The sequence below is a fragment of the Oncorhynchus gorbuscha genome, linkage group LG02 (genome assembly GCF_021184085.1).
Source record: "Oncorhynchus gorbuscha isolate QuinsamMale2020 ecotype Even-year linkage group LG02, OgorEven_v1.0, whole genome shotgun sequence".
Lineage (NCBI taxonomy): Eukaryota > Metazoa > Chordata > Actinopteri > Salmoniformes > Salmonidae > Oncorhynchus > Oncorhynchus gorbuscha.
This window is the reverse complement of record NC_060174.1, coordinates 67,393,838-67,420,513: the sequence shown is the minus strand read 5'-3', so window position 1 is coordinate 67,420,513 and position 26,676 is coordinate 67,393,838. Positions and strand designations below refer to the sequence as shown.

Genomic DNA, 26,676 nt, shown 5'->3' with positions numbered 1-26,676 from the left:
TTGCAGCTCTTTCAGAACATCAGCTGTCTGGATTTGGGTGAAGGAGAAGCGGGGGGGGGAATTGGAAAAGTTTCTGCGTGGGGTGCAGAGCTGTTGTCCGGGGTAGGGGTAGCCAGGTGGAAGGCATGGCCAGCTGTAGAAAAATGCTTATTGAAATTATCGATTAGTTATCGGTGGTGACAGTGTTTCCTATCCTCAGTGCAGTTGGCAGCTGTGAGGAGGTGCTCTAATTCTCCATGGTTTTGGAATTAGTGCTACAGGATGCAAATTTCTGTTTGAAAAAGCTAGCCTTAGCTTTCCTAACTGACTGTGAATATTGGTTCCTGACTTCCCTGAAAGTTGCATATCGAGGGGACTATTCGATGGTAATGCAGAACGCCGCAGGATGTTTTGTGCTGGTCAAGGGTAGTCAAGTCTGAACTAAGGGCTATATCTGATCTTAGTTCTACATTTTTTAAATGGGGCATGCTAATTTAAAATGGTGAGGAAAGCACTTTTAAAGAGCAACCAGGCATCCTCTACTGACGGGATGAGGTCAATATCCTTCCAGGATACCTGGGCCAGGTCGGTTAGAATGGCCTGCAAGGTGAACAGGGCTCCGGGCAGCCGAGCGGAAATGGAGGAAAATTCGCCTCCCTGCGGACCTGGCATACTTTCACTCCCTCCTCTCTACATTTTCCTCCTCTGTCTCTGCTGCTAAAGCCATTTTCTACCACTCTAAATTCCAAGCATCTGCCTCTAACCCTAGGAAGCTCTTTGCCACCTTCTCCTCCCTCCTGAATCCTCCTCCCCCTCCCCCCTCCTCCCTCTCTGCAATCGTCAACCATTTTGAAAAGAAGGTCGACGACATCCGATCCTCGTTTGCTAAGTCAAACGGCACCACTGTTTCTGCTCACACTGCCCTACCCTGTGCTCTGACCTCTTTCTCCCCTCTCTCTCCAGATGAAATCTCGCGTCTTGTGACGGCCGGCCGGCCGCCCAACAACCTGCCCGCTTGACCCTATCCCCTCCTCTCTTCTCCAGACCATTTCCGGAGACCTTCTCCCTTACCTCACCTTGCTCATCAACTCATCCCTGACCGCTGGCTACGTCCCTTCCGTCTTCAAGAGAGCGAGAGTTTCACCCCTTCTGACAAAACCTACACTCGATCCCTCCGATGTCAACAACTACAGACCAGTATCCCTTCTTTCTTTTCTCTCCAAAACTCTTGAACGTGCCGTCCTTGGCCAGCTCTCCCGCTATCTCTCTCTGAATGACCTTCTTGATCCAAATCAGTCAGGTTTCAAGACTAGTCATTCAACTGAGACTGCTCTTCTCTGTATCACGGAGGCGCTCCGCACTGCTAAAGCTAACTCTCTCTCCTCTGCTCTCATCCTTCTAGACCTATCGGCTGACTTCGATACTGTGAACCATCAGATCCTCCTCTCCACCCTCTCCGAGTTGGGCATCTCCGGCGCGGCCCACGCTTGGATTGCGTCCTACCTGACAGGTCGCTCCTACCAGGTGGCGTGGCGAGAATCTGTCTCCTCACCACGCGCTCTCACCACTGGTGTCCCCCAGGGCTCTGTTCTAGGCCCTCTCCTATTCTCGCTATACACCAAGTCACTTGGCTCTGTCATAACCTCACATGGTCTCTCCTATCATTGCTATGCAGACAACACACAATTAATCTTCTCCTTTCCCCCTTCTGATGACCAGGTGGCGAATCGCATCTCTGCATGTCTGGCAGACATATCAGTGTGGATGACGGATCACCACCTAAAGCTGAACCTCGGCAAGACGGAGCTGCTCTTCCTCCCGGGGAAGGACTGCCCGTTCCATGATCTCGCCATCACGGTTGACAACTCCATTGTGTCCTCCTCCCAGAGCGCTAAGAATCTTGGCGTGATCCTGGACAACACCCTGTCGTTCTCAACTAACATCAAGGCGGTGGCCCGTTCCTGTAGGTTCATGCTCTACAACATCCGCAGAGTACGACCCTGCCTCACACAGGAAGCGGCGCAGGTCCTAATCCAGGCACTTGTCATCTCCTGTCTGGATTACTGCAACTCGCTGTTGGCTGGGCTCCCTGCCTGTGCCATTAAACCCCCATCATCCAGAACGCCGCAGCCCGTCTGGTGTTCAACCTTCCCAAGTTCTCTCACGTCACCCCGCTCCTCCGCTCTCTCCACTGGCTTCCAGTTGAAGCTCGCATCCGCTACAAGACCATGGTGCTTGCCTACAGAGCTGTGAGGGGAACAGCACCTCAGTACCTCCAGGCTCTGATCAGGCCCTACACCCAAACAAGGGCACTGCGTTCATCCACCTCTGGCCTGCTCGCCTCCCTACCACTGAGGAAGTACAGTTCCCGCTCAGCCCAGTCAAAACTGTTCGCTGCTCTGGCCCCACAATGGTGGAACAAACTCCCTCACGACGCCAGGACAGCGGAGTCAATCACCACCTTCCGGAGACACTTGAAACCCCATCTCTTTAAGGAATACCTAGGATTGGATAAGTAATCCTTCTCACCTCCCCCCTTTAAGATTTAGATGCACTATTGTAAAGTGACTGTTCTACTGGATGTCATAAGGTGAATGCACCAATTTGTAAGTCGCTCTGGATAAGAGCGTCTGCTAAATGACTTAAATGTAAATGTAATGTAAATGTGAAGTGTTTTAGGGAGCGTTTGACAGTGATGAGGGGTGGTCGTTTGACCGCGGACCCATTACGGACGCAGGCAATGAGGCAGTGATCGCTGAGATCCTGGTTGAAGACAGTGGAGGTGTATTTAGAGGGCAAGTTGGTCAGGATGATATCTAAGAGGGTGCCCATAGTTATGGATTTAGGGTTGTACCTGGTAGGTTCCTTGATCATTTGTGTGCGATTGAGGGCATCTAGCTTAGATTGTAGGACGGCCGGGGTGTTAAGCATATCCCAGTCAGGTCACCTAACAGTACGGACTCTGAAGATAGATGGGCGGCAATCAATTCACTTATGGTGTCCAGGGCACCGCTGGGGGCTGGGGGGGGTCTATAACAAGTGGCAATGGAGAGAGACTTTTTTTCTGGAAAGGTGGATTTTTAAAAGTAGACCCAGATATTTCAGCAGTCTATTGTACTCTACGCTATAATTCAAAATGATAGCAGAGTGACTCTTTCCACTTTGTTCTATGATGTATTTACATCCATATATGATTTGGTTTTACCTTCAACATAAATTGATGTCAAATTGATAGATTTACAGTGTTCAGCCTTTATAAAACTATATACATTAACAAGGCATTACATCATTTTGAGTCAGTTTTGAGCAGTTTGATTGTAATAGTTTTCAAAGTGATAGTATTGTTATGAAATGACATGAAAATCGTAGAAAAAATGTATTAAATATTACATTTGGAAAAGCAGATACTTAGATTGAGTGTGTATCCAAATTGAAAATTGTGTCGCCGTAAAACCACCTAAAAAATACATGCCTTTTGCGGCCAGCGGCCGTTTTGCCCTCGGGCAAAATATAATCATTTGAATTATATTCTCCCTGAGTGCTGCTTGCTCCGAAGCACCTCTCACTCACATGGCTCTCCATCATGTGATTGGGTCTTTCTCACAGGCTACAAGTGAAGACATAAGAGCGTCCGCTAAATGACTTAAATGTAAATGTAATACACATCGGGGACGCAACTGCACACGTCATATTGGAAGAACTGTTCACATGTACTTTTAATCCGCCAAGAACATAAGTAGGCCTAACGAACAGCAAAAGCATTAGCCTATGTCAATCTACTATCCCCATAGTAGAAAAGTTGACCTATTCTGTGCAATAAATACATATTCCAAACATACTAGTCTGGGACAGTATATTAGTCTGGGACAGTTGTGGGATGCGATAGATCCCAAATTAATACAACCACTAGCATCATAAAAACTTTTTTACGCAATGAGGCTGACGTAGCAGATCAGAACATTTATCTTAAAATGTTGATAAATTATTAGGCTATTTCTTCACATTATAAGCGCATGTAACGGCCGTTGGCGGTTGAAGAAGAAGAGGACCAAAGCGCAGCATGGTAAGTGTCCATGTTAAATGTATTAACACTGAAACACAAAGTAAACTAAAGAACAACAACTGAAAAGCCTGGGAAAAACAGGCTACCTAAGTGTGGTTCTCAATCAGAGACAACGATTGACAGCTGCCTCTGATTGAGAACCATATCAGGCCAAACACATAGAAAACCAAAACTAGAACAACACATAGAATGCCCACCCCAACTCACGCCCTGACCAACCTAAACAAGAAACATAACAAAGGAACTAAGGTCAGGACGTGACAGCGCAGCAATGTGTACACAACAGAAGGCTATAAGCGCGAATGGCCAAATAGCGGAAACACAATTATCAAAAGTTACCCTTTTTTTTTTTTTTTTTTTTTTTTTATGGTGAAAATATCTTCCCCCAAACTTGCGTTGCATATGTATGCCAGTTAGGCTCTATACCCCTTTTAAAGTGGATTAACTTCTTGCGTCGAGCCATCCCGGATCCGGTATCGTGACTACAGCCTCAAGCTCATTACCATAACGCAATGTTAACTATTCATGAAAATCGCCTTTTGTTAACAACACTGTCATCTCAGATTTTCAAAATATGCTTCTCAACCATTGCAAAACAAGCATTTGTGTAACAGTATTGATGGCTAACGTAGCATTTAGCGTAGCATTTAGCGTTAGCATTCAGCATGCAACATTTTCCACAAAAACCATAAAAGCATTCAAATAAAATAATTTACCTTTGAAGAACTTCAGATGTTTTCAATGAGGAGACTGTCAGATAGCAGATGTTCCGTTTTTACAAAAAATATTATTTGTGTTGACTAATTGCTCCGTTTTGTTCATTGCGTTTGGGTAAGGAGAAAAAAAAAGTCATTAAAACGCTAACTTTTTTCCAAATTAACTCCATAATATCGACAGAAACATGGCAAACGATGTTTGGAATCAATCCTCAAGGTGTTTTTCACATATCTATCGACGATAAAATCCATCGTGGCAGTTTTACTTTCAATTCTGAAGAAATGGAACGCGCATGGATTTACAGATTACGCACACAGGACACCAGGCAGGACACCAGGTAAATGTAGTCTCTTATGGTCAATCTTCCAATGATATGCCTACAAACACGTCACAATGCTGCAGACACCTCGGGGAATATACAGAAAGTGCAGGCTCATTCCTGGCGCATTCACAGCCATATAAGGAGACATTGGAACACAGCGCCTTCAGAATCCGGGGCATTTCCTGTATGAAACTTCATCTTGGTTTCGCCTGTTGCATTAGTTCTGGGGCACGCACAGATACTATCTTTGCCGTTTTGGAGACGTCAGAGTTGTGTCTTTCCAAGGCTGTCAATTCCATGCATAGTCGAGCAACTTTTCGTGACAAAATATTGCGCTTAAAACGGGCACGTCTTTTTATCCAATAATGACACAGCGCCCGCATAGGTTGAAGAGGTTAATGTGAAGAGGTTAAGTTATTTGGCCACTTCAGTTGTGATTCAAACCTTATCAAAACATATAGGCCTATGGGCTAGGCTACATGAGGTGTGCAAAAAAAATGCATGTAATCTATGAATTTAAATAGCGAATGGAAGATGATTTTCCCGTGGTTCATTTTCATGCCAACCAGGAAGGCTATACTCCTGTTGGAAAGATAAGCAATATACTTAATATTAGGAAGGTTAAGAAATAAATATAGTAGGTCTAGCCTATAGAAAATGGCTGTCAGTCAAAACCCATATACAGCTATGAGGCGCAGAGCCTGAGCTCTAACGTCGTTTACATAATCTTACTTTCAGCCACTGCGTTCCAGTTTGTGCTTATCAGTACCCAAATCTGCCATTTACAACCCGTATATGGGTATGAGTGTAAAAGGTTACCATCTTAGAAAGTAGTAGAATGTTACAATGTAGTATTAGTGTAGTAGTACAGTACTAACATCTTGATAACTAAAATATATATTATAACATCCTTTAAAAGTAATAAACTACAGTGCCTTGCAAAAGTATTCATCCCCCTTGGCATTTTTCCTATTTTATTGCATTACAACCTGTAATTAAAATGTATTTTTATTTGGATTTCATGTAATGAACATACACATAATAGTCCGAAGTGAAATTTTAAAAAATACTTTGAAAAGTGGTGCATGAATATGTATTCACCCCCTTTGCTATGAAGCCCCTAAATAAAATCTGGCGCAACCAATTACCTTCAGAAGTCACATAATTAGTTTAATAAAGTCCACCTGTGTGCAATCTAAGTGTCACATGAGCTCAGTACATATACACCTGTTCTGAAAGGACCCAGAGTTTGCAAGACCACTAAACAAGGGGCACCACCAAGCAAGCTGCACCATGAAGACCAAGGAGCTCTCCAAACAGGTTAGGGACACAGTTGTGGAGAAGTACAGATCAGAGTTGGGTTATAAAAAAATATCTGAAACTTTGAACATCCCACGGAGCACCATTAAATCCATTATTAAACTATGGAATGAATATGGCACCACAACAAACCTGCCAAGAGCGGACCACCCACCAAAACTCATGGATCAGGCAAGGAGGGCATTAATCAGAGAGGCAACAAAGAGACCAAAGATAACCCTGAAGGAGCTGCAAAGCTCCACAGCGGAGATTGGAGTATCTGTCTATAGGACCACTTTAAGCCGTACACTCCACAGAGTTAGGCTTTATGGAAGAGTGGCCAGAAAAAGCCATTGCTTAAAGAAATGAATAAGAAAACATGTTTGGTGTTCGCCAAAAGGCATGTGGGAGACTCCCCAGACATATGGAAGAATGTACTCTGGTCAGATGAGACTAAAATTGAGCTTTTTGGCCATCAAGGAAAATGCTATGTCTGGCGCAAACCCAACACCTCACATCACCCCGAGAACACCATCCCCACAGTGAAGCATGCTGGTGGCAGCATCATGCTGTGGGGATGTTTTTCATCGGCAGGGACTGGGAAACTGGTCAAAATTGAAGGAATGATGGATGGCGCTAAATACAGGGAAATTCTTGAGTGAAACCTGTTTCAGTCTTCCAGAGATTTGAGACTGGGACGGAGGATCACCTTCCAGCAGGACAATGACCCTAAGCATTCTGCTAAAGCAACACTTGAGTGGTTTAAGGGGAAACATTTAAATGTCTTGGAATGGCCTATTAACTTCTTGCGTTGAGCCAACCCGGATCCGGGATCATGACTACAGCCTCAAGCCCATTACCATAACGCAACGTTAACTATTCATGAAAATCGCAAATGAAATGAAATCAATATGCTAGCTCTCAAGCTTAGCCTTTGTTAACAACACTGTCATCTCAGATTTTCAAAAATATGCTTCTCAACCATAGCAAACTAGCATTTAGCGTTAGCATTTAGCATTAGCATTTAGCGTTAGCATTAGCAGGCAACATTTTCACAAAAACCAGCAAAAACATTCAATAAATAATTTATCTTTGAAGAACTTCGGATGTTTTCAATGAGGAGACTCTCAGTTAGATAGCAAATGTTCAGTTTTCCTGAAAGATTATTTGTGCAGGAGAAATCGGTCCGTTTTTTGCATCATGTTTGGCTACCAAAACAAAACGAAAATTCAGTTATAAAAACGCCAAACTTTTTCCAAAATAACTCCATAATATCGACTGAAACATGGCGAACGTTGTTTAGAATCAATCCTCAAGGTGTTTTTCTACATATCTCTTCAATGATGTATCGTTCCTGGAAGTCTGCTTCTCCCTCTGTATCGCATGGTGAAATGAGTGCCACTGGGAGTTGCGCAGCAATTTAGACAAAGGACACCGGACGGCCCCCTGGCAAATGTAGTCTCTTATGGCCAATCTTCCAATGATATGCCTACAAATATGTCACAATGCTGCAGACATCTTGGACGAACGGCAGAGCGCATAAGCTCGTTCACAGCATATTCACAGCCATATAAGGAGACGATAGTAAAACAGAGCGTCAAAAATCCTGCTCATTTCCTGTTTGAAGTTTCATCTTGGTTTCGCCTGTAAGATCAGTTCTGGGGCACTCACAGATAATATCTTTGCAGTTTTGAAAACGTCAGTGTTTTCTTTCCAAAGCTGGCAATTATATGCATAGTCGAGCATCTTTTCGTGACAAAATATTGTGCTTAAAATGGGCAATTTTTTTTATCCAATAATGACATAGCGCCCCCATAGGTTGAAGAGGTTAAAAGCCCACATCTCAATCCAGTTGAGAATCTGTGGTATGACTTAAAGATTACTATACGTCAGTGGAACCCATACAACTTGAAGAAGCTGGAGAAGTTTTGCCTTGAAGAATGGGCAAACATTCCAGTGGCTAGATGTACCAAGCTTACAGAGACATACCCCAAGAGACTTGCAGCTGTAATTGCTGCAAAATGTATCTCTACAAAGTATTGACTTTGTGGGGGGTGAGTATTTATTCCTGCTCAAGTTTTCTGTTTTTTTGTCTTATCTTGTTGTTCCACAATAAAACATATTTTGCATCTTCAAAGTGGTAGGCATGTTGTGTAAATGAAATTATAAAAATATATACATTGGATCATTCAGAGATCCTCACTGAACTTCTGGAGAGAGTTTGCTGCACTGAAAGTAAAGGGGCTGAATAATTTTGCACGCCCAATTTTTCAGTTTTTGATTTGTTAAAAAAGTTTGAAATATCCAATAAATGTCGTTCCACTTCATGATTGTGTCCCACTTGTTGTTGATTCTGTACAAAAAAATACAGTTTTACATCTTTATGTTTGAAGCCTGAAATGTGGCAAAAGGTCGCAAAGTTCAAGGGGGCCGAATACTTTCGCAAGGCACTGTATATATATATCTATTTTAATTCCAGGTTGTACGGCATCAAATAAGGACAAATTCCAAGGGGGGTGAATACTTTCGCAAGCCACTGTACTTGTTTATGAGCCTTCTGGATATGTGTAGTATATAAAACATTAGTTTCTTCCTGTTTCACCATAGGTTCCTTATTCTCAACAGCATAGCATATAAACAATATTTCACTACCCTGTAAAAAACATATTTTTGAAGTATAAACATGTGAAATGGGGCTGTCAATGTCATGTTGTATCCATCAAAATCCAAGGATGGGTAAAAGTGATTCCCAAGATTTGGTACAGAAAACCTTTAGTACCAAGACACTGGGGGGAATGATAAATAAAATAATTTGGCCATGAACTTTCAGTAGATTAGGAACTGATTCCATTGTAGATGCATACCACACAGTTATTGTCACGTATACTCACTCTCTGGCCTCTAGTTCGTCAGGCTGCTGATTATCCCGCACACCTGTCACCATTGTCTCGCGCACCTCATGAAACTCACCTGGTCTCCATCACCTCCTTGATTATCTTCCCAAAATCTGTCACTCTCCTTGATTCTTTCCTCAGGTGTTATTGACTCTGTTTTCGTGTCAGTGCGTTGTTTGTGTTTCGTGTTCATTGTTCCTTGTATTTATTACAACACTCACTCCCTGAACTTGCTTCACATGAATGACAAAAGAAAGTTTAACTGAAAGCGTGCTGAAAACAAATCTTTAAAAAAAATGCAACTGTAACAGATGCTACAAACAAAATCCATATCGAGACAACTTGAGACTAGCTGATTTATGGAAAAACACAAATATAAACACTTGTGTGTTTGTCTGAATGATTGTTCAGTTGTGTGATAAAGCACATGAAAAACATCAACTAGATAGTTGTATTATGTTTGTGTGAACATTGAACTGTGTGATGGAGACGTAATATGGAAAATCCATCCAATACAGCCGATAATGATATGCTCACCATTTCTTGTCTTATTAACTACCATGTAACCCAATAGCAAAAATATAACATAGACATTTCCAAAACTGTTCTTTTTGAAGTGCTGAATAGTAGATGGTAAATATAATATTCCATGCCGTATTTGACTATAACTTGACATGCAATTGTTTTGATTATTTCTATCCTCGGCAGGTTGTGAGCATGTTGAGAAATATTCCAGTCTTACAATCTCATTATCCTTGTAAAGCAAAGTATTGTGAAGCATTTGGCTACTTTAAAAACGTTGCACGGTGTTGTATGCCGTTTCTGCCCTCCGTGCAACACCGCAAGATCGCCTTTTCTTATATGACTTGTCAACTGATACAGTATCGCCTGTCTCGCACCTTGAAATTCATCACCTTACAATGTATCAATGGCATTCAGATAATGAGTGGAATATATTGTTGGATATAACCCAGGTTTTTCAGCAGTGCACTGTACACTATAATTCCAAATTGTAGCGTAGTGACTCTTTCTACTTTGTCCTATGATGTAGTATTTGAAGCCACATCCAGATATGATTTGGTTTTACCTTCCAACATAAATTGACGCAAATGTATACATTGATGAGGTAAAAATATAGAAATGTACGGTGTACAGTTGTTATCAAACTGTATCCGTTAACTTTGCATTACATACTTTTGGTTCGTTACTTATCCGTTTTGAACGGTTTGATTAACTGATAATAAATCATATCAAAAGTAAAGTGAATATTGCATTTTGAAAAGCAGACACTTAGATTGAATGTGTATCCAAATTGAACAAGTTATTTGGTGCAGTGAATGTGTTTTGAAACATGAGACATTTTGATGGTCAGATTTAAAATCTTTGTGCTCAGAGTTGTGAAAATATTTCATAGAAAAATTGCATCAAAGTGAACTTCCAAGGCTCTGTGAAGTCCAGCCAACTGCTTGTTGATTCCCCACTGGGCCAGGTGTGAACGCTCTGGGAGGCCTAACACCGTACCCAAACTGGCCGCGCGCAAATTGATTTTGTCCCCCCACACCAAACGCGATTATGACACGCAGGTTGAAATATCAAAACAAACTCTGAACCAATTATATTAATTTGGGGACAGGTCAAAAGCATTAAATATTTATGGCAATTTATCTAGCTAGCTTGCAGTTTCTAGCCAATTTGTCCTAATTAGCCAGCTTGCTGTTGCTAGCTAATTTGTCCTGGGATATAAACATTGAGTTGTTATTTTACCTGAAATGCACAAGGTCCTCTACGCCGACAATGAATCCACACACAAAACGGTCAACCAAATCATTTCTAGTCATCTCTCCTCTTTCCAGGCTATTTCTTCTTTGGACTTTATATGGCGATTGGCATCTAACTTTCATAATTACCATGACGACCGACCAAACTGAGTTCAACTTTCAATCACCCATGTGTGTATAACCAATGAGGAGATGGCACGTGGGTATCTGCTTCTATAAACAAATGAGGAGATGGGAGAGGCAGGACTTGCACCACGTTCAGCGTCACAAATAGAACTGACTTCTTTTTTAGCACTTGGCAACGCAGACGCACGTTGGCGCACGCGAGCAGTGTAGGTGCAATAATTGAAAAACATGTATGTTTACATTTATTTTGCCATGCCCGCACACGCGACGCAAGCGGTGTGGTAAGCATGTAAGCCTCGCCCCAACCGGTTTGATTACAATGCTGGATTTCAGCCCAGAACCTAAAACGCACCTCATTCAAAATGGTTTCAACTGGCCCCCCAACAAAAACCCTACCCTCAACACCAGAACTGTTTCAACATGGCCAACCCCCTCCTCTCGTCTCCACCCCACAAAATGTATCAAAAGGCACAATAGACCTTAGTTCCTCAAATAGTATAATACACTGCCCCTGATCAACGGCATAATACACCTTTGTCCCACAACTGACCAAGGACTCTACTTGATTAAAAGCCCAAAACACTACCCCCAGGATCACAACAAGCCCCTCACACCTGGGTACACACACACACACACACACACACACACACACACACACACACACACACACACACACACACACACGGCAGCAGAACGTGCATCAAAGTAATCCATATCAAAGTAGTCAGATCAAAGGTGTTTACATACAACATGTGGCGACCACGTGCTTATCGAATTTAATGACCTGATTTGATCACCGCCTGCCACGCCCACCTCATGAATCATGAGGTGTGAAATACAGTTTTCACAGAACAAATCTTACATCAACTATTCACACACACTGACAGCTCTGTCCTTGAAACAGTGAACACTGCAGGCTTTTACTGAGCCACTGTAATGGAGAACAGCACATCACTACTCCTAATTGGCACTCATAGCTCTGACTCCACTCATAGCCAACTGTTTCAGTGTGTGTGTGTGTGTGTCATTGCTCATAGTTCATGATTAGAACACACAATTCAATCCCACACATACCAGGTCTGTATGATTTATAAAGTTGCCTATTTAAGTTATGCAAGCTACAATTAATTCATGATAATGGTTTCTCACCGTCTCCCCTGAAGAAGAAACATCAATCATTCACAATATAAGACTTGATCATTTTAAACAACCTTCATATTGGTATGTGTGGTAGGGTATTACCAGCAGCTGTGATGGTATTACCATGGTTCCAGTAGCAGGAAGGGGTCGTTTTTCATGAAGTGTTGTCTGGTGGATGCTTAGAGAGCTCTTCGTCTCATATTTTTCATTTCTGTTCAAATCACTCTCAATCTAGTGCTCTCTAGCCTTCATTTATGTCTCTCTCCCCTTTCTTTCTCTCTGCCAGATCTCTCCTTCTCTCGCTCTCCGAGGTTGAAGACTCTCCTCACAGTTCCTTGGCCATTACCTAAAGCGAGTATTGAATATGCATGAGTTCGGCCTCCATAAACTGCTGCTCTCAGCACTAAAGTCGGCAGGAAGCCCAACTCAGCAGACAGGAAGAGTATGGAAAAGAAAACAGAGGGAGAGAGAGCGGCAGGAGGAGGAGGAGAGAGGGAGACTTATCTTAAATATTGGCAGATAACCATATTATCCAATCAAAGGCAGTGGGGAGAAGCTCATGTGAGCATGCAAGTGTCTCTGACTCTATGTCCATGTGTGTGTGTCTAGATCTCTGTGACTGTAGCTCTGGCCGGTTGCCAGGCAACAGAGGCAGGCAGACAGTTCAGCACATGGATGTTATGAGAGCTGACACATCTTCACACCTCTGGCCCTGGCCAGCAGCACGGGTCACAGTTTAAGGGTCGTAGGGTCACTGAGTCACAGGAGGCCAAGAGCTTTCACTTGCACAGGGGTTAGAGGTCAGATTGCTTTTGTGTTTAGTCTTATTTTGGTCTCTTTTCTTTGACTTTGGTGCCGGGGGCAGTTAAGCAGCAGTGGATGAGTGAATAGCTGCATTTCATGTCTTTGTTCCTCTGTCTCTCCCCAGGCCTCTCTCTCCCTCTCTCTGCCCTTTGCTCCTTACAAACAGGGCTACCGAGAATACAAAACCCTCTCCCGGAGCCATGGAAGGATTTCACCATATTTTCCCATGTAGTTACTTGTACTGTAGCTCCTGGAGTGGTGTTTTCCTTGATCTGCATGGTGTGGAATCATGGAGCCAAGATGGCATGCTCTGCTCAAGGACAATCAATTACAGAACATGCTTAGCTAGGATTCTGTTACTGACACATCATGATCCATTTAATCTGCCTGTCAAGGTCATTATTCAGGCAATAATATGTAGAATCACCAATCGCAGAATGCCACTTCCTAGCTATCAAATCCCTTTTCATAAAGTCATGTCTAACACATGTTAGTTCACACGTGTGCTCCTCTCCTGGTACAGTTATAGCATGTCAGTACCACAGGTATTAATCACTGCCGGCATTGTTTACAATCCACCCAGTAACTATCAAGTCCAAACTACCAATTAACCAGCAGACCGCGAGTCAGGCAGACAGGCAGAGAGGCAGTCCGATGAGTGTGAGTGTGTGTATGTCTCGTAAAGCAGTAGCTGGGCCTCAGATCCACAGATAACAGAGTGCTGCTCTGCTACCAGTGTGCCCAGGGTTTTATGTGAAAACACCAGCAACACCAATTAGCTGTCCAACAATGATGGTGAAGGAGATATTTGTTGCATTATATATGTACAGTGGGGCAAAAAAGTATTTAGTCAGCCACCAACTGTGCAAGTTCTCCCACTTAAAAAAGATGAGAGAGGCCTGTAATTTTCATCATTGGTACACTTCAACTATGACAGACAAAATGAGGGAAGAAAATCCAGAAAATCACATTAGGATTTTTAATGAATTTATTTGCAAATTATGGTAAACAACGATAAACACCTGCCTCTGATTGAGAACCACTTCAGGCAACCATAGACTTTTCTAGATAACCCCTCTATACCACAATCCCAATATCTACAAAAAACCCAAGACAAGACACACCACATAATTAACCCATGTCACACCCTGGCCTGACCAAAATAATAAAGAAAACACAAAATACTAAGACCAGGGCGTGACACAGACAAAATTTGAAAAAAAAATCCAGAAAATCACATTGTAGGATTTTTTATGAATTTATTTACAAATTATGGTGGAAAATAAGTATTCGGTCAATAACAAAAGTTTATCTCAATACTTTGTTATATACCCTTTGTTGGCAATGACAGAAGTCAAACATTTCTGTAAGTCTTCACAAGGTTTTCACACACTGTTGCATGTATTTTGGCCCATTCCTCCATGCAGATCTCCTCTAGAGCAGTGATGTTTTGGGGCTGTTGCTGGGCAACACGAGATTTCAACACCCTCCAAAGATCTTCTATGGTGTTGATCTGGAGACTGGCTAGACCACTCCAGGACCTTGAAATGCTTCTTACGAAGCCACTCCTTCGTTGCCCGGGCGGTGTGTTTGGGATCATTGGCATGCTGAAAGACCCAGCCACGTTTCATCTTCAATGCCCTTGCTGATGGCAGGAGGTTTTCACTCAAAATCTCACGATACACGGCCCCATTCATTCTTTCCTTTACACGGATCAGATGTCCTGGTCCCTTTGCAGAAAAACAGCCCCAAAGCATGATGTTTCCACCCCCATGCTTCACAAGTAGGTATGGTGTTCTTTGGATGCAACTCAGCATTCTTTGTCCTCCAAACACGACGAGTTGAGTTTTTACCAAAAAGTTATATTTTGGTTTCATCTGACCATATGACATTCTCCCAATCTTCTTCTGGATCATCCAAATGCTCTCTAGCAAACTTCAGACGGGCCTGGACGTGTACTGGCTTAAGCAGGGGGACGTCTGGCTCTACAGGATTTGAGTCCCTGGCGGCATAGTGTGTTACTGATGGTAGGCTTTGTTACTTTGGTCCCAGCTCTCTGCAGGTCATTCACTAGGTCCCCCCGTGTGGTTCTGGGATTTTTGCTCACTGTTCTTGTGATCATTTTGACCCCACGGGGTGAGATCTTGCGTGGAGCCCCAGATCGAGGGAGATTATCAGTGGTCTTGTATGTCTTCCACTTCCTAATAATTGCTCCCACAGTTGATTTCTTCAAACCAAGCTGTTTACCTATCACAGATTCAGTCTTCCCAGCCTGGTGCAGGTCTACAATTTTGTTTCTGGTGTCCTTTGACAGCTCTTTGGTTTTGGCCATAGTGGAGTTTGAAGTGTGACTGTTTGAGGTTGTGGACAGGTGTCTTTTATACTGATAACAAGTTCAAACAGGTGCCATTAATACAGGTAATGAGTGGAGGACAGAGGTGCCTCTTAAAGAAGAAGTTACAGTCATAGTTGAAGTTTACCTATGATGAGAATTACAGGCCTCATCTTTTTAAGAGGGAGAACTTGCACAATTGACTAAATACTTTTTCTGCTGACTAAATACTTTTTTTGCCCCACTGTATGTATTTACCCCCTTTACCATGAAGCCCCTAAATAAATAAGATTTGTTGCAACCAATTACCTTCAGAAGTCAAATATTTAGTTAGATTGCACACAGGTGGACTTTATTTAAGTGTCACATGATCTGTCACATGATCTTAGTATATTTATACCTGTTCTGAAAGGCCCCCGAGTCTGGAAGACCACTAAACAAGGGGCACCACCAAGCAACTGGCACCATGAAGACCAAGGAGCTCTCCAAACAGGTTAGGGACAAAGTTGTGCCGAAGTACAGATCAGGGTTGGGTTATAAAAAATATCTGAAACTTTGAACATCCCACGGAGCACCATTAAATCCATTATTAAAAAATGGAAAGAATATGGCACCACAACAAACCTGCTAAGAGAGGACCATCCACCAAAACTCAGACCAGGCATGGAGGGCATTAATCAGAGAGGCAACAAAGAGACCAAAGATAACCCTGAAGGAGCTGCAAATCTTTACAGCGGAGATTGGAGTATCTGTCCATAGGACCACTTTAAGCCGTACACTCCACAGAGCTGGGCTTATGGAAGTGTGGCCAGAAAAATCCATTGCTTAAAGAAAATAATAATCAAACATGTTTGGTGTTCACCAAAAGGCATGTGGGAGACTCCCCAAACATATGTAAGAATGTACTCTGGTCAGATGAGACTAACATCTTAGTTTTTATGGCCATCAAGGAAAACGCTATGTCTGGCGCAACCCCAGCACCTCTCTTCACCCTGAGAACACCATCCCCACAGTGGCAACATCATGCTGTGGGATGTTTTTTCATCGGCAGGGACTGGGAAACTGGTCAGAATTGAAGGAATGATGGATGGCGCTAAATACAGGGAAATTCTTGAGGGAAACCTGTTTCAGTCTTCCAGAGATTTGAGACTGGGACGGAGGTTCACCTTCCAGCAGGACAATGACCCTAAGCATTCTGCTAAAGCAACACTTGATTGGTTTAAGGGGAAACATTTAAATGTCTTAGAATGGCCTATTCATTGCCCAGACCCCAATCCAATTGAGAATCTGTGGTATGACTTAAAGATTGCTGTTCGCTAGCGGAACCCATCCAACTTGAAGTGGTGTTGCCTTGAAGAATGGGCAAAAATGTGCCAAGCTTAGAGACATACCCCAAGAGGCATACAGCTATAATTGCTGCAAAAGGTGGCTCTACAAACTATTGACTTTGGGGGGGTGAATAGTTTTTTTCTTTTTTTTCTTGTTTGTTTCACTTTAAAATAACATTTGCATGTTCAAAGCGGTAGGCATGTTGTGTAAATGAAATGATACAAACCCCCCAAAATCTATTTTAATTCCAAGTTGTACGGCAACATAATAGGAATAAATGCCAAAGAGCGTGAATACTTTCGCAAGCCACTTGCACTCATTTCTTCCTCTATATTGGAAGCATATGAAACGTGTCTCCTGTGCCTCTCCTAACGAGCTCTCTTTACTGCGTTCATTTAACGACATGGGTATTAAAAATGAGTGTCATTGCTTTTATCAGATAATACAGTGCTTGACTAATCTAGCAAAGTTTCTGTTAAAGCACTTGAGGATGCTAACGAGCTGCGGCCTCGTACATACCCAGGCCACTGTCACCGAATGCTGTTGCCATCTTTGTTTGTGGAGAACAGAAAAATACCAGGATGAAATATTAAATTATTTGGTATTCTCTCCTTGAATCTCTTCCTACTCCTCAACTAACCCCCCTCTGCCTTCTTATTTCTTTCTTGCTCCCATTCTGCTCTCTTTCTTCTCTCATTAATATTCCCTCTGTCATCGAATCACCCTTGTCACCCTCACATGCCTCATCCCTTCATCCCCCTCTCGCTCACTCTCTGTCCTGCAGGGTTTCTGAGTACCGGGGACCAGTCAGCCAAGGGGAACTATGGTCTGTTGGACCAGATCCAGGCTCTACGTTGGCTCAATGAGAACATTGGCCATTTTGGAGGAGACCCAGAGAGGATCACCATCTTTGGCTCCGGCGCCGGAGCCTCCTGTGTCAATCTGCTCATCCTCTCCCACCACTCTGAGGGTAAGGACCAGTCATCATCGTTTTAGTCATTAGCAACAACAGCAGCATAGCCAACATCATCAAAAATATTCATCAGTCATCCTCTATAATGACAGCGATCTCATCATCACCATCGTTGCTTTTAAAGCGCCTTGAGATGTATTTACTTGTGTGTGACGTGTACTGAAATTCATCGTTCAGCTGCCAAGTACGGCCTACATGTAAACATGTAATAAACTGCTACTGAAACGAATCTAGGACAACAATCCCCACTGTCACTGTCAAACCTGTCATCGTTATCACAAACTGTCATTTTCATCCTCACTACCATAGCAACATCCAAGATGATTTTAAGTGTACTTCAGGTGTGTGTCACCAAGGAAACCCAGAAAGGTGTTCTTAAAGACAAATGTCCCTCTTGCCTCAGTTTCATAGTGTCTAACTGAGCAACAAGGTAGAATGACATTGAACCCTAGGATGATGTGTGAATTTGAATGAGGTATACAATTGGATATAACTTTCGGCCCGTGTGGATACGACTACTAGGGTAGTGGGTTCGATTCCCGGGACCACCCATACGTAGAATGTATGCACACATGACTGTAAGTCGCTTTGGATAAAAGCGTCTGCTAAATGGCATATATTATTATTATATATTACTATCAGAAACATAGAATAGGTTTCGTAGAATCAGATCAATATGCACCAGACAGCCATATGAATTTGACTTAGGTATAGCAATAGCAGTCTCAGTTTCTGTAGCTATCAGAGGGAGAGACTGGCGTGTGAGTCAGGACTTTGGGACTGTGTTAATATGGATGTGTGCCTGTGTATGTGAGACAGGTGTTTGACAGAACTCTAATGAGGACTGAAAATATGGATGTCTGTCTGAGCAGGAGAGAGCAGAGCTGAGCTCGGGACTTGAGCCGCAGCTGAGACGAGTCTTAATTGATTTCATAGGGAGAGGAGCAGGGGAGGGGGCACTTGCAGAGGATGGGGGATGGAATGGAGGGGAGGGGGTCTTAATTATTAATGTCAGAATCTGCAGATGAAAACAGGGGGACAACAAGGCACTTTACATAACGGTGCAGCAGTGCTCTCTCTCTCTCTTTCTCTTTTTTTCTCTTTCTCTTTCTCTCTCTCTTTCTCTCTCTCTTTCTCTCTCTCTTTCCCCCCCCCCCCCTGCGTTTTACACAGCCACCAGTCAGTGTTAATGCCAACACGGCTGTGTGCCGGGCCTGTCGCCATTTTCTTGTCGCTGCCTCCGTATGTGATGTGAGGAAACCAGCGGATTTGCCAAGCCTAATGTTTACAATGATTTAGTGGGGCTTTGGAGAGAGGTAGTGTACCCGGAACAGTACTCCCTCCATATGTAATACTTCACGGTACCATGGTGGTGGCTCCTCCATCCACGCACAATACCCCATAATAACAAAGCGAAAACAAATATTTTTGTTGTTGTAAATGTATTTAAAAAAAAAAAAAACAGAAATACCTTATTTACATATGTTTTCAGTCCCTTTACTATGAGACTCAAAATTGAGCTCAGGTGCATCCTGTTTCCATCGATCATCCTTGAGATGTTTCTAAAACTTGATTGGACATGATTTGGAAAGGCACACACCTGTCTATATAAGGTCCCACTGTTGACCGTGCATGTCAGAGCAAAAACCAAGCCGTGGCTGTGGAGCTCTGAGACAGCATTGAAGAGCATTGAAGGTCCCTAAGAACACGGTGGCCTCCGTCATCCTTAGATTGAAGTAGTTTGGAACCACCAAGACTCTTCCTAGAGCTGGCCGCCTGGCAAAACTGAGCAATCTGGAGAGAAGGGCCTTGGTCAGGGAGGTGACAGAGCTCCAGAGTTCCTCTGCGGAGATGGGACAAACATCTCTGTAGCACTCCACCAATCAGGCCTTTATGGAAGAGTGGCCAGCCACTCCTCAGTAAAAGACACATGACAGCACTCTTGGAGTTTGCCAAAAGGCACCTAAAGGACTCTCAGACCATGAAAACCAAGATTGCACCCTTTACCCTGAATACTAAGCGTCACATCTGGAGGAAACCAGGCACTGCTCATCATCTGGCCAATACCATCCCTACAGTGAAGCATGGTGGTGGCAACATCATGCTGTGGGGATGTTTTTCAGCGGCACGGTCTGGGAGACTAGTCAGGATCAAGGGAAAGAGGAACGGAGCAAAGTACAGAGATGAAAACCTACTCAAGAGTGCTCAGGACCTCCAGTCTGGGGTTAAGGATCCCCTTCCAACAGGACAACGAAGCACACAGCCAAGACAACGCAAGAGTACCCTGAGTCCCTGAATGTCCTTGAGTGGCCCAGCCAGAGCCCGGATTTGAACCCGCTCGAACATCTCTGAAAAAAATCAAAATAGCAGTGTCGCAACGCTCCCCATCCAACCTGACAGAGTTTGAGAGGATCTGCCAAGAAGAATGGGAGAAACTCCCCAAATACAGGTTTGCCAAGCTTGTAGTGTCATACATAAGGAGACTTGAGGCTGTAATCGCTGCCAATGGTGCTTCAACAAAGTACTGAGTAAAGGGTCTGAATACTTATGTAAATGTGATATTTCATTATTATTATTTTTATAAAGATTTACAAAGATTTTGAAACATGTTTTTGCTTTGCCATTATGGGTTATGGTGTGTAGATTGAAGGGGGGGAAACTATTTCATCCATTTTGGAACAAGGCTGTAACGTAATAAAATGTGGAAAAAGTGAAGGGATCTGAAAACTTTCCGAATGCACTTTATATTTATACACTCAGGGATCTACACATTCTACACTACACTAAGTCCTCTGACCCTCTTGTGGCCCCCAGGGCTGTTCCAGAGGGCCATAGCCCAGAGCGGCTCAGCCATCTCCAGCTGGTCGGTCAACTACCGGCCCCTTATGTACACCAAGATCCTGGCTAAGAAGGTAGGCTGCAGCTACGGGGACACGGCCGACCTGGTGGAGTGTCTGAGGAGGAAGAGCTTCAGGGAGCTGGTGGACCAGGACATCCAGCCGGCCAGGTATCACATCGCCTTCGGCCCCGTGGTGGATGGAGACGTGGTTCCCGACGACCCCGAGATTCTCATGCAACAGGTCAGACTCAGCCTCTGGCTCCAGTCACCATTACAAAAATACAAATATCTGGATTCCTCAGTCTCTTATGTTAATGCAATTACTGTTGCTGTCGCAGTGTCTTTTTCTTCCTCCATTGTTCTGTGATGCTATGTGTGTGTGTTGCCACCAGGGGGAGTTCCTGAACTATGACATCCTGCTGGGGGTGAACCAGGGAGAAGGGCTGAAGTTTGTGGACGACAGTGAGGGGGATGATGGGATCTCTGCAGCTTCCTTTGACTACACCATCTCCAACTTTGTGGACAACCTGTATGGATACCCTGAAGGTGAGAGTTTGTAATAAATGTCCTCATACACACAAACATGTTAGCAGTGGTGGAAACAATACTCAATTGTCATACTTGAGTAAAAGTAAAGATGCCTTAATAGAAAATTATTCAAGTAAAATTGAAAGTTACCCAGTAAAATACTACTTGAGTAAAAGTCTAAAAGTATTTGGTTTTAAATTACAGTTAAGTATCAAAAGTAAATGCATTTGCTAAAATATACTTAAGTGTCAAAAATAAAAGTATAAACCATTTCAAAATCCTTATATTAAGCAAACCAGACGGCACAATTTTCTGACGGATAGCCAGGGGCACACTCAAACGCTCAGACATAATTTTCAAACGAAGCATTTGTGTTTAGTGAGTCCGCCAGATTGGAGGCAGTAGGGATGACCAGGAATGTTCTCTTGATAAGTGTGTGAATTCTACCATTTTCCAGTGAAAATGTAAGGAGTACTTTTGGGTGTCAGGGAAAATTTATGGAGTAAAAAATACATTATTTTCTTTAGGAATGTAGTGAAGTAGAAGTAGAATTTGGCAAAAATATAAAAAGTAAAGTACAGATACCACACAAAAATACTTAAGTAGTACTTTGAAGTATTTTTACTCGAGTACTTTACACCACTGCATGTTAAACATCCCAACAGGAGCAGAAGTAATGCTCCAGTTACCCATGTGTGTTAAGAGTAGATATAGACTTTATTTTACTATTGTTTAGTATTTCATTGCTGGCTATTCAAGGTCTCTCTGTCCCATCTCCTCCCCGTCTCTTGTTGCTCTCTTTCTATCCCCCTCCCTCTTTCTCTCCCCTCTGTTTTCCCCCTATATATCTCTCTCCCCCTATCTATCGCTCTCTCCCCCTCTCTCTCTCCTCCTTCTGTGTGTCTCTCACTCTGTCTCTCTCTCCCCCCCTCTCTCTCTCTCTCTCTCTGTCTCTCCCCCCTCTCTGTCTGTCTCTCTCTCCGTCTCTGTCTCTAATCTCTTTTGCTTGCTCTCTCCGTTACTCTCGGTCTGTCTCTGTCTCCAGGTAAGGACATCCTGAGGGAGACCATAAAGTTCATGTACACAGACTGGGCCGACAGGGACAACGGAGACATGAGGAGGAAGACCCTGCTGGCACTGTTCACAGATCACCAGTGGGTGGCGCCAGCGGTGGCCACAGCCAAGCTGCACGCTGAGTTCCAGTCTCCTGTCTACTTCTACACCTTCCACCACCACTGCCAGACGGAGGCCCGGCCAGAGTGGGCGGATGCGGCCCACGGGGATGAGCTGCCCTACGTGTTTGGGGTCCCCATGGTGGGAGCCACCGACCTGTTCCCCTGTAACTTCTCCAAGAATGACGTCATGCTCAGCGCTGTGGTCATGACGTACTGGACCAACTTTGCCAAGACCGGGTCAGTACTGGAGTTATATATATATGTATATGTATATATATGCCATTTAGCAGACGCTTTTATCCAAAGTGACTTACAGTCATGTGTGCATACATTCTACGTATGGGTGGTCCCGGGGATCGAACCCACTACCCTGGCGTTACAAGCGCCATGCTCTACCAACTGAGCTACAGAAGGACCACAGTTAGACAAGACCTAGACACGGCATTGAAATATCAGATTAGAAACTTTATCAGATGCATACAGTACATGCTCAATACTTGTGATAATCTTTTCCTCTCTCTCTCTCTCACACTCTCTCTCTCTCTCTCTCTCTCTCTCTCTCTCTCTCTCTCTCTCTCTCTCTCTCTCTCTCTCACACTCTCTCTCTCACTCCCTCCCATAAGGGATCCCAACCTGCCTGTACCCCAGGACACTAAATTCATCCACACCAAGCCCAACCGCTTTGAGGAGGTAATCTGGACCAAGTTCAGCTCCAAGGACAAGCAGTACCTCCACATTGGCCTGAAGCCCCGCGTCAGGGACAACTACCGGGCCAACAAGGTGGCCTTCTGGCTGGAGCTGGTGCCTCACCTACACTCCATGCATGAGGACATCTACCCCATCACCACCCGCCTGCCGCCTGGAGGAGGAGGTCCCCGCGTCCACCGACCTGGCCCCCCTGGGGCACGCTCCACCCGCCACCCCGTCATCTCCACCAACCCCCCTGAACCCGAGCCAGACCCCTCCGAGCCGCCCCGCCGCAACCCGTTCCCCGACGAGATAAGGGACTACTCCACGGAGCTGAGTGTGACAGTGGCGGTGGGCGCCTCGCTGCTCTTCCTCAACGTGCTGGCCTTCGCAGCCCTCTACTACAAACGGGACAAACGCCACGAGCTGCTGCAGAGACGCCACCGCCGCTTGTCCCCCCAGCGCGGCATGGGCACCACCATGGGAAGGGTGGGCGCCCCGTCCCACAACGACCTGGCGCTGAGCCAGGAGGAGGAGCTCATGTCCCTGCAGATGAAGCAGCAGAGGGTGGAGATGGAGCATGGCATCGGCACGCCCCTCCCTTCCCGGGGTCTCCACGGCGACCTGGAGCCTCTACGGGCGCAGGTGGGCCCACCAGACTACACGCTGGCCCTGCGGCGGGCACCGGAGGACGTGCCGCTGATGACGGCCAACACCATTACCATGATCCCAAGCACCATCAGCGGCATGCAGCCCCTCCACCCTTTCAACACCTACCCCCGGCCCCGCCCCCCCCCACCACCCCCACCCCTGGCCACAGCAACAACGCCCTGCCACACCAACACTCCACCACCCGCGTATAGGACCAGGCACAACCTGTGGTTCAGCAGAGAGACAAACAAACACCCCAGATTGATCCCATCCTGTTCTCTCTCTCACTGGGATTATCCTCCAGCTTTTTCCTGGGACTCTTTTTTTCTGTGTTGCTTTTTTTCTTTTTTTCTCTCTCTGTTGTTCTGTTCTCTGTCAATGTCCCCGTGAGGCTGTGCTGTCGCCCCCTACCGTTGGGACACATGGCTCAGTCTGACTCAGGCTGTGGACTGCTGGGACAAAGACCCATCATTACAACTAACACAACTCTATCACACATCCTCCAGCCTGTTCATATGTCTGTACAATCTGTGTGTTTCACTCTCTTCCTCTCTCTCACTCTGTCTATCTCCCTCTCTCTCTCAACCCATATTACTGCTTCTCTTCTTCTCTGACTCCCACTCACTTTTCTCTTCCTGTCTGTTCCTGTGGCTCTTGATCGCAACGTTCACACAATCCTCCCAGTCTCATTTTCGTCCTCCTTTCTCTCTCAAATAAACCTCTTCATGACTCCTTTTTTCCTCTTTGGAGTCTTTTATACAAACGCATACATGTAAATGATGTATTATTGATAAATTGTAAGGATATGAATGAAAAAAGTGGTTGTTCTGATATCTCGTTTTTACCAGCATTCTTGGTGCCAAGAACTGTGATAACGCTCCTCTCTCAATGAGGGTCCAACGGACCACCAGGAGAGGCCCATCCTCACTTGCTCTTAAACAAGGAATTACCATCAAAAAAGTGCCAAATGTTTCATCTTTCTTTTTGATCTATCGCACTTTGTTTCGTTTTTTTCTTGCATTCAGTGTTGCACTGTGGCTGGGCTTTACTCAAGGGGGAAAAGACTGAATATATCCTTGTAAAAAAAAAAATATAAAGAGAATATTAAGATTCATAACTGGTTTGCTGTCTGGGATCTTTTGCATGATTTTCTTTTTCTTTTTTCTAAACGGAGGGAGCACGGACATCGGAGTGGAAAGTGTGTTTGTTTTTTTACGTTTTGGCCTTGTTTTCTCACTGTTCTTTTCTTTTCTTCTTGAAAAGTCATTTCTTTTTGTTTTTTCTATGTCTGCTGAACTTCATGACGGAAACGATGTTCTGTTCTGTAGATCCTTCCAAAGGGGATGAATATTGACTATGATTAGAGCAAGAAGAACAAATATGTCCTTTATTTGATTGTTTTCATTTCTTATCACCGAGGCCACGAGCACCTGCTGCCCTGAGGGACTGTTTGAAGCCCTGTCTCTCCCCCCCCCCCTTTTTAGTTCACTCTTTCTTCAGCTGTGAAGTGTTGCACGGTCATCGCGTTACCGTCTCAACTGAAGATTGTCTTTGATCATTCTTCTGTAAAAAAATATATATATATATTGTTGGACTTTACCACTCCGTCAGCTTGCAGTGTTTATCCATGATAGGCCAATGCTCGTTTTTCAATCGTGAAAATGTCATATTTCACGTGAATTGCCTCAATGGTAAAAATGGATATAATTCTAAATATTTTCCTGGAAATGAGGGTTGTCTTTGAACAATTATCTTAGTTTTAAGCACTCTTATCCTCTCCTCAGTGGACTTTTAGCTGCGTGCTACAGGTTTCTGGATACTGGATATGTCAGTCTTTTCATCTCTTCTGTTGTTCTGAGATTCTCTCTGTTGTTGAGGGTCAGGGGGTATGAAGGGGGCTCAGACTGACATACTGTAGGTCAAAGGTGGAGAAAAAAAAACTTGTACGCACGTTTCAGATCTTTCAACTGCACAACTGAACACAGGGACACGTCAAACTCTGGACATTCGTGAGAAACAAAACTCTTACCGAAGTTGAGACGACGTTAGGGAAACATTGACGTTTTCAACGACAATGGCAATGGAGAGACTAATCATCAGCAGGCACCTGCCATGTCGCCGGTGCACAGAGGACACATTCTGAAACTTGAGTAGAAAAACATTTGATAAACATTACTCACATGTAACACAAACAACACACCTAGTGGGATGTTTTTCCTGTTTTGTTTCCTGTCTTGTTTTGGGATGATGATGATGATGATGATGATGATCACACTCCGGGGTTATAGACTGGGGTCCATCACAGGGGACTGGACAGAGAACCGGGACTCAGAAAAAGAACAAAACACACATAGAAAGCAAACTGTAAAAAAAAAAATGTTAAAGTGTACGAGAACAAACTGGTATTTGTAAATATTATGTTTATGGTTTGGTTTATGAGTGAAGGGCCAAATCTTTCCTTTGTGACAACAGGTGCAAGTTCAGACGGCTGATTTGAGCTCTTGTTGTTTGATTTTCTTTCATATCTTAGATTTTCAAGGTCAAAGTGCAACAAGTTATGGGCACATATAGACAGTTATTAACATACATGAATGATCTGTGAATGAAAACTACATCTAAAATCCTAGCATGGTTGAGTTCAACATAAATAGCAGTGGGGACAGGGATATGGCTCAGGTTTCTTTTGGGTAGGAGGGACATACTGGACGTGGGTGGGGTTCTGGGGGCGGTCGGCATTACTTGCACATTTTGTCAACTGCCACATCAATCACGAAGACAGCTTTTGTCTGGAATGACAATTCATTTAAGAGGAGTTATTTTGCATCTGTTAAGTGGCCAATGGTAAGAGCTGCAGAGATAGCAGATTTAGAGAGAAAATATGGATACAGAGAGAAAGGAAAAAGGGAGAGCGATAGGGAGAGAGACTGAAGGAAAGAAAGGCAGTGACAATGGTAGATAGGCAGTGATAATGGTAGATATGCAGTGATAATGGTAGAGGACGGCAGGGATAATGGTAGAGGAAAGCAGTGGTAATGATGGA

General features: G+C 44.0%; 1 pseudogene; it reads left to right on the top strand.

The window, feature by feature from the left end:
- The window catches only part of LOC124007973, an 82,351-nt pseudogene extending 58,357 nt beyond the window's left edge, over positions 1-23,994 (top strand).
- Positions 23,995-26,676: the final 2,682 nt, after the last annotated feature.